This window comes from Thermobia domestica, chromosome 2 (assembly GCF_964235325.1).
Source record: "Thermobia domestica chromosome 2, izTheDome1.hap1.1, whole genome shotgun sequence".
NCBI lineage: Eukaryota > Metazoa > Arthropoda > Insecta > Zygentoma > Lepismatidae > Thermobia > Thermobia domestica.
The window spans coordinates 324086847-324099545 of record NC_137455.1 but is presented as its reverse complement, the minus strand read 5'-3'; the positions used below and the strand labels follow the sequence as shown (position 1 = coordinate 324099545).

General features: G+C 34.5%; 1 protein-coding gene across 4 annotated transcripts in view; it reads left to right on the top strand.

The window, feature by feature from the left end:
- LOC145678674 (uncharacterized) overlaps positions 1 to 12699 on the top strand; it is a 327665-nt gene that overhangs the window by 385 nt on the left and 314581 nt on the right. The gene's annotated exons all lie outside the window — the stretch shown is intronic.

Below are 12699 nucleotides of genomic sequence, written 5' to 3'. Positions count from 1 at the left end.
TATGCTTAAGCCATAACTTCTATAATAAATCGACAGATTAAAAATATTACTATTTAAACAAAAAGAAAATACGTTTTAAAATTTCAATGATCAAACTTTAGATTGCAAAATTCAGTTTTTGCCTTGAACGATATAAAGAAATACCTAACATTTGTTTAGTAAACTCTTCTTCAAAACACCGTAGAAAGAAAAGAGGATGGAACTTGTCTCCAGACTAATCCGACGAATGCTTTACCAATGTCCATCAGTTGTATATTTCGATCATTATTGTTCTGTATGCATCGGTAATATGTGCAAATATTTATCTATGCAAATCGTAGTTTAATTAGGAAAGCGCGCGCGTAAAGATATCTACTGCAAGAGATGACTGTCCAAAGATTATTAGGTCAGGTGGGTTAGTTGAGGTCCAAGAAACATGCCAAGTTCCTCAGTGGAAAACACCTCTCGGAAAACATTGTATCGCGGTTTGATTCCTCACAAAACCAAAAACGTTTTCTTATACTGTCTGTGTTCCTTATTTTAGTTTATCTTCACACATCAGAACTACTCTTGGTCGTTTCTAAGTGTTTCCACTACGTTCTTACTAATTAACTTTCTAATTTTAGTGAGCAACTTAAATACAATATAAAGAATATTTAAAAAAAAAAACGAACCAGTAGTATCTATAAAATACTGTTAAATAAGCTCTAATAGCAACTATTTACAGATCTTTCGTGGATATATGGTTAACTTGTGTGCTTTCTATGCATGAGACCCGGCTTCGACTTCCTGTGGGATCTCACGTTGTTCGGATTCCAACGTTAAACTGTAAATCCACGTCTCATATAGCATTGGTGCTGACCAAGACGCTAAATTCTACTTGGACCAACTGTTTCAAGGTCTTCCGTGCAGGACAGAAATCTGGAAGTGCATTTTTTAAAATCCTCATAATAGTCGGGCACGCAATTTTGGCTTTCTTTGAAAAGTCTTGAAAACGAATATTAGTTGAATTGATAAATATTTTGAAAAATGATAAATGGACAAATGGATGTTCCAAATTCTATTTGTATTTGCTACAGTTATTTCCAAAAATTAATAGTGCTTGGAAGTGGGGAGAAAACTTTGAAAAACATTTCTGCTATTATTCGCACAAACTTAGCTAGCTTTTCTCTAGGTAGGAATTGGACGATACAAATTTAGTAACCTCTACAATAGAGGGAAGTTTATAACTTGAAACATAAAATAGCTTTTTACATGTTTTGATTACATTCTAAAGGCAATATGTTACTACTTAAATAAAATTAGTTATTATACTTTATAATAACTACTATCTCTAAATATGATTCCGACATGATGTCTTGAATACAATTATACCAAAGTACTCAACACTGAAAATATTTTGAATAAAAGGTTTAATTTCATCAGTCACTTGAAATGTCAACATTACTTGCAGATTGTTTTTGGCCGTGGTCTATTCTAATTGGCTTTGAAATTCTATACTATCTACAGTATGTCCATGTCTGACGCGCACTTATCCGTCTGTACCCTATCCAAATCCTAATGGACCCAGCCTTGTTCGCTGGTCCAGTGGTTAACGCGCGTACTTTTGATGCAAGAAGTCTCTCAGTACATTATGACGTTAAACTGTAGGTCTCGTTCTAGATCTGTACGTATATAGGTCTTGTCCTGTTCGCTATAAACTATAAGCCTCGACGCTGAGAAAGAATATAAGTACAGATAAATCAATAAATCTAATGTAACTACTATTAACTTTAACCTTAAAAGCCCTTTGGCCTTCTTACTAAAGGATCGGAAATTAAAAATAGGTTATGGAATCTAAAGTCAACTTGCATTTTTCAGCCTCCGAATTTTATACTTGTACAATACAATTATATATATATTTGTAATGATTAATAGGTAATAGCACAAACAAAGAATAATCTAACCTCTGACCTTCTTTCTTGTGATGTAATAATCATACATTTTAATACTGCCCTTCAATTGTAGTATTTCTATACCCTATCTCATTTACCTTCCACCATTACGTTCAATCATCTACCGCAGGATACGTATTCTTCGCAAAGTCTCTCTTTCTTCTTTCAATTATCTCCAATGTTATTCTTTTCTTCTCGATTTCACACAACCTTACTCATTAACTTTTCGTTTCACCTAATTAAGTTCTCTCCATTTCCCATACCTACATTTTGAAGTTCTTGTCATTTTTTCCTCGTTTTGCTTACTTCCGTACATAGAAACACATGACTAAACATATATTATTCTTCCTCTTTCTGAAGACTTTTGACACCATCCCTATTCTTGTTCTTATTTGAACTTGATAATTCATGTTTAGTTCTTTGCGAACGAACTTGACAATGCATTTTATTTATCAGACGGAGGATCTTTTCTTTTTAATTCGTAGAATAAATTCGTTTTTTTTTTTTTTTTTTTTTTTTAATTTTAAAGGTATTTCTGAAAACTACAAAAGTTGCTCTTTCAATATATTGTATAGCTTGTATACTTACAGTAATGGTTCTAACATTTGAAAATATTTTTCGTTAACACTTAAAAAAAAAACATGCGGTTGAACCTTTACCATGCCCGCTCCTGTTGGTTTCCTTACGCAGATACTAGAAATTACATTCGACTAATTTTAACAATGGGTCCAAACTTCCCTACCACAAAGCTCACCCGACCCTTTTAAAGGGAGCCTAGTTATTAGTGCAGCTGGAGCGTGAAATGTAAAGTTTTCCCAAAAAGCACATTGTAAAAGTGTTGACAATAAATAATGCAGAAATAATTCTAAAAAAAACCTGTAAAATTGAATGTGCCCTTAACTCTATTATAAAATTATTTGAATCAGAACTCTTGTGAAGTTCCATTATTTTATTAGGATCTGCTATAAATTGCTCTATTTCATTCTCAGCAAATTAAACTTCAACAATGCTTAATGTAAATAAGTTTCCTGTGATAAGAATTTATTCGTGCCATCTAATGGTTCACGTTTGAACAAAATGGTAACAATAAATGTATATAGGAGACACGTTGCAAATATACCCCGTAATTCATTCGAAATAAAAATGTAAAACAAAGAGCGGGTTATGCTTGTCGTTCGTCTTACTTTCTATTAGTTCCACGACAGTGATATCCTGTCGGTCGTCCGGAAAGTGTTAATAATACAAACTAGACTGTGCTGATTAGCAAGGAGCTTCCAGATTTCGAACAAAAAGTCGTTCATTGCATTTTCTCAAATCTTTATTTTAAGTACCGTAAGACGAGCTTACTTTGCACGTAGCATGAAAAGAGTTCCACAGTCCTCTGTCGGTAAAACCATGAGCTGTAAAGAGCCTCCGTAAGATAGAACATCTAATTGTATTTTGGCTATAATGTTGGCGGTTACCATTTCTAATTACTCGGAGTGTTTGTTGCTGTAAGGGGTATGGAAAGCAGTCACTGTAAAGGCCGACAAAATTTGAAAGATATCACAAGAATTACCGTCAATGTTAAGTCAGTTTCGTAGAATACTACTGTGTATAATGGGACTTTGATGCAATAGTTGAAATTGAAATGTAAAACGTTTTAGTCATAAAAAAGTGGGAGAAGGCGGTTTTAGCCTCTAATAGGGGTTACTTTGAACCGGTCCAGATAGGAAATTACTACTGCTGGTATCCCCTGCCTTCTAATTTTAGGTAAATTTCCTATTTAAGTAAATACCGGAATGGATTTCTTGTTGTAAATTAAATTACGAACAGTGACGGATCCAGAAAAATAGTTTGAGAGGGGCTTCACTCGGAAAAATTTAGTTTTTTTTTTTAAGGAATCACTAGACTTTGAGGGAGCAGATTGAAGCATATACTCACAGGAATGATTAACATTAGATTTTCTTGGACATAGAGCAACCAAGGCAAATCAGTTCGCGGGAATTTTTTTCTGTTCCTGGCTTGGCATTTTTGTGGGGCATGTGCTACATTTCTAAAGCATTACGTTACACGCATATAAGTTACATGCGATTTTCTTTAAAATACTTAAATCTGGTGCAAAGTAAAATCCTTAAATGGTCTTACAGTACGTTTTTCATTTAGTTACCATCGGACAAGTTATCTTAAACCTCAAATTTCGAGGGTTTTTATTGCGTGCATTAGCCTTAATTGTTATTCTAAATATTAATTATTAGTACTATTCGAAAATTTAACTACATCCAAATACCAACTGTGATTGTAGAAAACTCTGGAATTAAAGATCTGAATACAAAACCATTTCATACTAAAAATAGTCAAAGCTTACTACCGCTCAAAGATTTGTCAAAATCAGGCGATTCAGTAGAACGCGTATGTTACGTATTTTTTCTTGTGATTAGTTAATTTGACTCAGGAATATTCAATGATGGACGAATTCTAACTATCTAAAGGAAATAAACAAAAAAACTAGTATTAGGTCTCATGATTATGCCCTGTAGACTGAAGGACACGGATGGTTAATGAAAACAAATGATTATATTGAATCATTGGTGGAATAATAATGTAGAAGGACATTAAAGAACCTCGAGAAAACCCGGGAATACGATCTCCACAAGCTCACATGATCTGGATTGAAACCAAGGATACTTCCCACCTAAGAATAAAATGATCAATAGTGCTATATGAATAGAGAACACTTGCTAGTTTTAACGGATATAGTATGCTAAGATATTTAATAGCCATGTTTTGCCTTCTAACTACTGATAAATATTTTTTAAAAAATAGCATTATGTTTTCGAAGTATATATTTTTGAATATTGGAATAAACAGCTACCCAATTGATGAAAATAATTCAACATAATGAATAAATTAATAGAATAATTATTAACAGGTGTTTGGGTGAAAGGGGATAACAGCGTTAGTTTCAACAACCCCACCCTCTCTAGATTTTATATATCATTTACTTATTTAATAACTTCTCAGATACAGACCAAAGACCTTTTTACAATCATTAACAAGAGTAGCAACAAGGAAGTGAATAATTTAGGAGACCTGTCCGAGACTATATAGTAAAGCTATTAGTAATGAGATTGATGGAGACCCTGAAAAATTGCTAGTCAGAAAATCTTCCTCGGGATGCGAACCCTGAACCTTTCGATTGTAAAGAGCTTAGGGTTAACGTTTTTATGGCATGTTTTGCGTTATCCATGTTTATCTTTACCCACAAAATTATTTCTTCCGTTTTAGTAATTAAATAAAACAAATGATAATTAGCGTTCACGCCTTTGACGTGGGAGACCAGGCTTCAATTCTCAGTGGTAAGTCATGTGATTCGGATTCCACATTAAGCTATAGGTCTGTCTCATATAGCTTCGCTACTCAAAAGGACGCTAAACACAATCAAATCAAATCACAAAGAAAATATGATAGACCTTGACTAAATACCTTTTAAAATGCATTATATTAAGGTATATAATGTATTATATAAACAAAAATGCATATTTTTGTTTAGAGGTACTGACTTCTCACACACTATTGTAACAGATTGCACTTTTGTTACCTGTCTAATCCATCATCTTAACCTTGTGTTTAAGAAGTATTTATTTTTAGCGTCTTAGCTTTCGTTTGTCAATAATCTCCAATATAATTATCACAGTCTGATCGATCATGGTATATTGATGTCAGGAACAGAAGCTACTGTGACTTAATAAAAGCAGAGCTCCCAGGTAGTTATGAATTTCAAATACGTCTTGCAAGAAATTTTTGAACGTATAAAAAAGAACGTCGAACTGTACTTAATAAAATGCAGTCTCCAATAAAATCAGTTTAAGGATAACAAAGATTTCTGTGATATAGAGCTACTTGGTTTGCTTGGGTTTTGAGTTTAGCGGCCCCTTTTAACACCAAGGCTAAACGAGGTTGAACTTAGTTTAATTTGTAATGCGAACCACCAGTGATGGATCTAGAAGCTAATAAGTAGGGGGATTCCCCAAAACCGAGACTATAACAGGTATATTATGAGTTTATAGTAAACTTTCAAAAATATAAACAATAGCTTAAATTATTTTTGTCACTCAAAAGACTGAGGGAGGACCTAGGCTCTAGATCCGCCACTGCGAACCACATGAGTTCTTAGTAGGAATTATAGTATACTTTTTGTGTTTACAATTATTTTTAATGAAATGGCTCCAATTTTTATTAAAATTCTCTGATTACTAAGTGAAACCTCATATGCCTTTGTTATATATAAATTATGAACCTCACATTTTCATCCCTCCCCCTCACCTAAAAATTGTAAAACCATGATTTTTTTTTCTCTGGAATATCTGGCAACTCTAGGTCACTTACATGCACTTGATAAACCGACTGATACTATGTATGTATTTTTTACCTTAACTTTGAGATTTACCGACTATATCCTCAATCCTCGTCAGGGGCGGATCCAGAGGGCGATCGGGGCGATTGTCCTCCCCCCCCCCAAAAAAAAAGAGGAAACTCATGTTTTATATATAAAGAAAACCCATCCCAGAGTTTTGAGCTCTTAAAAGTAGCTCTAACTAGAAGTATTACAACCCATCGCCCCCCCCCCAAAAGTCCGTCCTGGATCCGCCCCTAATCCTCGTTCAGCAAATATGTACTCTAGTCACAAAAGAAATAAGAAAATCTTTCAACTTCTTACAATGTAACATAATATTGTATACAAAGAGATTGAAATACATAGAATTTCGAACTCCGGTAACTTAGCACAATAGATGGCTCTCGTAAATCAAATCATATGCTTGAATAATATTTATGGCTTCAACCGAAACACGCTTATCTAAATACAACTAAATTAAGATCTTAAGTGCTTCAAGTACGATATGAAATTACACTAATATAAATTTTACATTTTTATGGTAAGTCAAATCTTTTTCTTTAGTTCCTATCTTGTGTTCAAACACAACTTATTTATTTCACTGAGAAATTAATCAAGTACCGAGTACAAATCATTTTTACATTTGCCGGCGCATCACTGTGCATAGTCCAATTTGTTGGTCGCTCTCAGTCAGAAGTTAAAAAATCAAAGGAAAACAAATTTATCTTTGAAACGAAGGGATATATCTAAAATTATTTACTTCTGAATTATCCTGTGATTTCTGAGTGTTCAATGCACTATTAAGGACGGAAGCAAGTTTTGTATTTAAAAATGTACAGGAAATAATATCACTTAAAAATGCTTTAGTGGTTGCGTAATGATTTAGATCCCCAAAATAATTAAATGATTCTAAATCTCAATATTTTTTAAAAAAACGGAAATTTTATATCAGAAAGAGTCCATAGGTCAATGAATGCAAATGTTTATCAAGTAGAATTATCTTAATACGTCATTGATGCTACTTGCGTAAATTCGCTGGCAGGGTTGAATTAAATTTTTCTCTGCCAAAAGTTATACAGGTACGAAATAATTTTGTCTCTTTTGATAAGATATAGACCTATGTTTCGCCTCTCAAAATTCCTTTTCAGACCTGCTAGTGAAGTTCCCTACTTGAGGTATAAGAAAATCAGAGTAGATTATTGGAAAGATGTAACAACATGACCTATGTAACGTATTGCAGGTAATACCATTATGCTATCCTAGATGTTACGTCAGTGACGACCTAATAAAGTTTTAATGTTTTGGGGATCAAACTAAGGGGCAAAGAAAGTTTTTTTGGGGGGGCAGCTTTTCTTTTGTATACCTAAAACAATAGCTTTTATATTACTTGACCTACATCATTTTATGCGGTGCTGCGAAATTACGAATGGTACGAAAGTGGGCATTCTTATCCTACGACAAAAGTGACAATAAACAGAAAATATTGAAAACATCCAGAAACTGAAAAAAAAAAAGTAAATACTTTCTCCCTTAATATTCACAAGGAACCAAGGTCAATAGATTGGATAAATTCAGAGGCAACTTGTAAAGGAAGTCATGTGGGTGAAAATTAGCTTTTTTTTTTTTTTTTTTTTTTGCTTAAAACTAATCCAATAAACTAATTGAATTATATAATGTACTAACTGTTGCATATAGTAATTAGTACATTAAGAGAAAGTTTTCTTATTTTAGTTTCAGGCGAAGAAGTTTATCCGTATGACTTCCCTCGCGAGCCGCTTCTGGGTCAATTTAAATTGAAAATGTTAGTGGTTTTGCTTCAGGCAGTCCAATCAAAATGTCTTGCTGCTTAGTGTTTCGCCTGCAGGCCTAGGGCTGGTCAGTCTTGTTCTAAAGCAATAATGGCGAATTTCTAGTGCACTGTGGACAAGGGGAACATAAGAACCTTATTTGGGGGCCAGAAAAACATAGATACATGGAACTAAACATATAACGATGACCGTTTAATAATACATTTATAATCACTTCAGTGAATAATTGTTGCATCTACATATCGTTATTGTTTCATGTGTGTCTACAGGAGCGATGACCAAATGGCAGCTCGCAGCCGGATACGACACGCGAATAAACTTGAAAATGGTATAATTTATTTTTAACTCTAACAAGGTACATTCGTGAAGTGTCCCCTCGGGATTCGTCTAAAATTGATTTAAATGCAAAGTTCTCCGCGGCCCAAAATGTATTGTACTAATTTTAGCGGCCCATACGGGTAATTTGCATATTTATGGGCCTTCATATATCTGGAATGCATACACTACTATAACGCTTGGTCACGAAATTGCTTTTAGTTTCTTTAGATGTAACTGAACATGAATGTGGGCATATGCAAAACAAATTGGCTCAAGTAATGCTTCTCTGACATGTTATTCACACCGGCCGCCATCTTGGATTCAACTTTCGGTTTTTCAAATGGGAATAGGTGCATGTGATACATCAAATTCATATTTTTTTTTTTTTCGAAAATTCATTGGTGTAGAGAGTTTTACGGTAGCTTGTACCATTTACAAGATATTGCATGTTAAATGTGAGGCACTTCACAAATTCAACCATTAAAAAGTTGTGCCGGGCCCCGTATGTATATGTGCTCTTTTACGTGATTTATTGGTAACGAAATGTTTTCTGGACGTACATACATACAGACACACAGACGTAAATAGGATATGGTAGATCTTCACCAAAATCTGGTTGTATCTAGATTTACATTAGACATTTTGTTCGTAATACAATACTTCCTTGTTATACTATAACATGGAAGTAATAACAGTCACTCACAGAAATGTAATAAGATTATGACACCAATGTTGTAGAGAGTTTCTTTATACCTACAGTACTTTTCCAGTTAGAAATTGTTTTGATTTGTCAACATCAAAAACGTAAGCGTAATTGATATTACTCTGCAATGTCTATTCGCGAAATGCCTAGAGGGATCTAACATGCAATATCCCGCAAATGGTACAAGCTACCGCAAAACTCACTACACCAATGAATTTCCGAGAAAATTTTATATAATTTGATGTATCATATGCAGCTATTCCCATTTGAAAGACCCAAAGTTGAATCCAAGATGGCGGCCGGTGTGAATAACACATGTCAGAGAAGCAGTACTTGATCCAATTTGTTTTGCATATGCCCACATTCATGTTCAGTTACATCTAAAGAAACTAAAAGCAATTTTGTGACCGAGCGTTATAGTAGTGTATGATTGAATTCCGGGTATATGAAGGCTCATAAATATCCAAATTACCCATATGGGCCGCTAAAATTAGTACAATACACATTAAGCCATGAAGAACTTTGCATTTAAATCAGTTTTACATTAATCCTGAGGGGACACTTCGCGAATGTACCTTGTAAGTGTAACAGAAAGTGTGTAGTTGGTCATCGTAATATATCTTAAAGAGAAACTTGATTTTTAACGGTGAAAATATTATCTTAACCTCTTGATAACTAATCCTACCCTGTGAACTAAGGCCATTGGTATCGGATCGATTTTTCGAAAAATTAAGATTTTATTTGAAGATATTTACACATGTTTGTAGCTCAAGATGTAATTGGCCTAGACAAATGAAACAAGAAGCTAGACTCGGAATTCAACAAAGATTTAGGACATCTATTACTTACGCATACACGTAGCCTTGGGGCAGGAGAGAAGTGAAAATTGACCCTTGAGTTTGGTCCTTATTGCATTCTGGCTCACGATGTGTTAGAAATGACAGTCACTGAACTAAGCTGCGAACATTTGAAACGATTTTTTAAAAATTGTATTTTTGTCAAATTCGGTCGAAAAGGTGTAACAGCTTTTTTACACCGGCCATCCTAAATGAGTTTTTTTTTTGTTTGTTTGTTTTTTTCATTTCCACCAGCCAAATACTGGGATCGCACCTACATACAGGTCCCAGGCCGTCACTTCCTTCCTCACTTTCCCGGATAGTGTGCTCCCCGAGGGACATCATCCCTCACACGTGAGAGGCCTTAAGGCCAGTAAGTGCCTGTTAATGCCTAGAAATATGTATAAATAATAAATATAAAATTCGGCCAGATACAAACGACCTTATCCGTGCTTGGTAATCGAAATATTAAAAATCAAATTAAATCTTCGTGTTTACGTCCCACAGTTATTCCATGTAGACTAAAGGATACAATGAAAATGAATGAAATAGAGAAATGAATAAAGTAGGAAGAAACGAGAAAATCCGAGAAGACCTACGCATACGGTGTTTGTCCACCATAAAGACCACTTGGTGTTACCGAAATAGATAATAAAATATCTTTACAGCTAGTATTTTGGCCTGTAAAGTAAAGCAGAAAAACTTTCATGTCTTTCCCTCCCCCTCAATAACCCGATTTGGCAATTTGTCACGTAAACATCTACAGGGACTCTGCAAAACAGATGCAGCTCTTACTAAATACGCAGTACAAATCATAAATATTATGTTGAATAGATTAGGTTTGCTTCTTTTGTCCCTGAATAGCGTTTCCGTTTCCTTTTGGATACTCAAATATTTATAAATTTTCATTATTTCGAAAGGAATATATACAGTTACATGCATCTTAATGCCTACTAATGGACATGTATACTTATAGTAATATTTATTGCACTTGATACCTCGGCGTATTAGTTACAACCTTTTCTTCAGAGTTGTAACAAGAAAGAAGATATTCTCGTTCTTGTGGTGAAAATTGAGATAAAGTATTCTGTTCATGCTTTGGAAGTGCACTCGTGCAAGGTAAAATCCGATATTGAATAATAACGGCATTGGGCTGTCAATATTTTAGATGTTTTTGAATTATGAGGTACGTTCCGTAAAAGAGGGAGTCAGGCAACATTCTAATAATAACTTTTTTCTTTCTTTCTTTCTTTTTGGAAAATGGAAGAAGTAGCTGGTTTTTAAACGTGCGGAGGAAAAAAACTGGATCGATTATTATATAACTTGAATGCGTACTTGGATGGTATTGGAAAAGCTGTACGTTGTCGAGGACTGTCAATAGAAGAATCTTCGGATTTTGAAACTCCACTATCCGTTTAAAGAAACACACACAAACCTTTCACAAGTAAAAGCCACTTCTAATCATAAATAACCGTACTCAGAAACGTCTTTTATTTGCTTTTATAACCGAGAGAAGTCCTATACAATTGATGTTTTATTTACATCGCATTCGTTGACATTCATAAAATTATAGAGACAGTAGTTGTAGCTAATTTGGATTTTTACATATTTGATTTGTGAACTAAAATCGTTAAGTTTTACGTCCCACGTGTGTCACGAATGCTAAAGGTAATCTTTCGAAATCTTTCAATTTAACGCTTTAAGATTATTCCCATTAGGCTAAGGGAGACTATGATTAAAGTAAGTGAATAATGATTTAAGTATTAGTGGAATGAGAATATGGGAGGAAACAGAAGTATTCCGAAAAAATCCACGGATACAATATTGTCCACCACAAACTTACTTGGCCGGGATCAGAAGAGGGACCCCACACGCCAGGGCTCTCTACCACTAAGCCACCTTGTCCCCCTGTATGCTAAATAAAATGATGATGATGATGATTGAATGAAATGCTGGAATCAAAAAGTGAGAGGAAAGGGAAGAACCCCAAAAAATCTACGAACACGGTGTTTGTCCACCACAAAGAACACTTGGCCATACTTGGAATTGAAACACAGGTGCGCGCCCTACCTCTGATCCCCGCCGCCATCATATATTGATTTGTACGAGGAATGTAATATTGTATTTTCACAATTATTAGACGTAACACTGTCAATAATGTCACTACATTTTTGGTAATTCTTGCAGTAATAGTTAAGAACATTTTTCTTTAAAATGCTAAAATGAACGAAAGTCTAACTCCTATCTAGAGTTCGCTAGATTAGTAGCCCTAATATAGTATTTATATGAATAACAGTGGTGGCATAGCCGGTAATGCGTCTTGTACCTGCTAACCAAGCAGCCGGAGTCGATTCCCGGTGAGAACGGGAAGATTTGAAGAGTTTTGTTTGCCAAAATGTTTTTTTGTACATTTTCTGTATCCGTCCGTAGACAAAGCCTCAAGAACTACTACATGGATCACTATCAATTTTTGGACAACCTGTTAGAGGGTCAATAGTTAGGAATAGAGTTCGCTTATGCAGGTGATTCATCCAGTTAGTTCCGAGATATGAACAATCAAAAATAGATTACCTAAGAATTCCTATGAGGGTATTTATAGATATTATCCTTGTTTGATAGGCTACTCTACAGTGCTTTCGAGATTAGCAGGGTAGTATAATGTGCAGGATACAAAATACTAGTCTGTCCATGGAATGCAACGCTAAAATGAAATCAAATGACTTTCTACTCTACAAATTGGAATGTA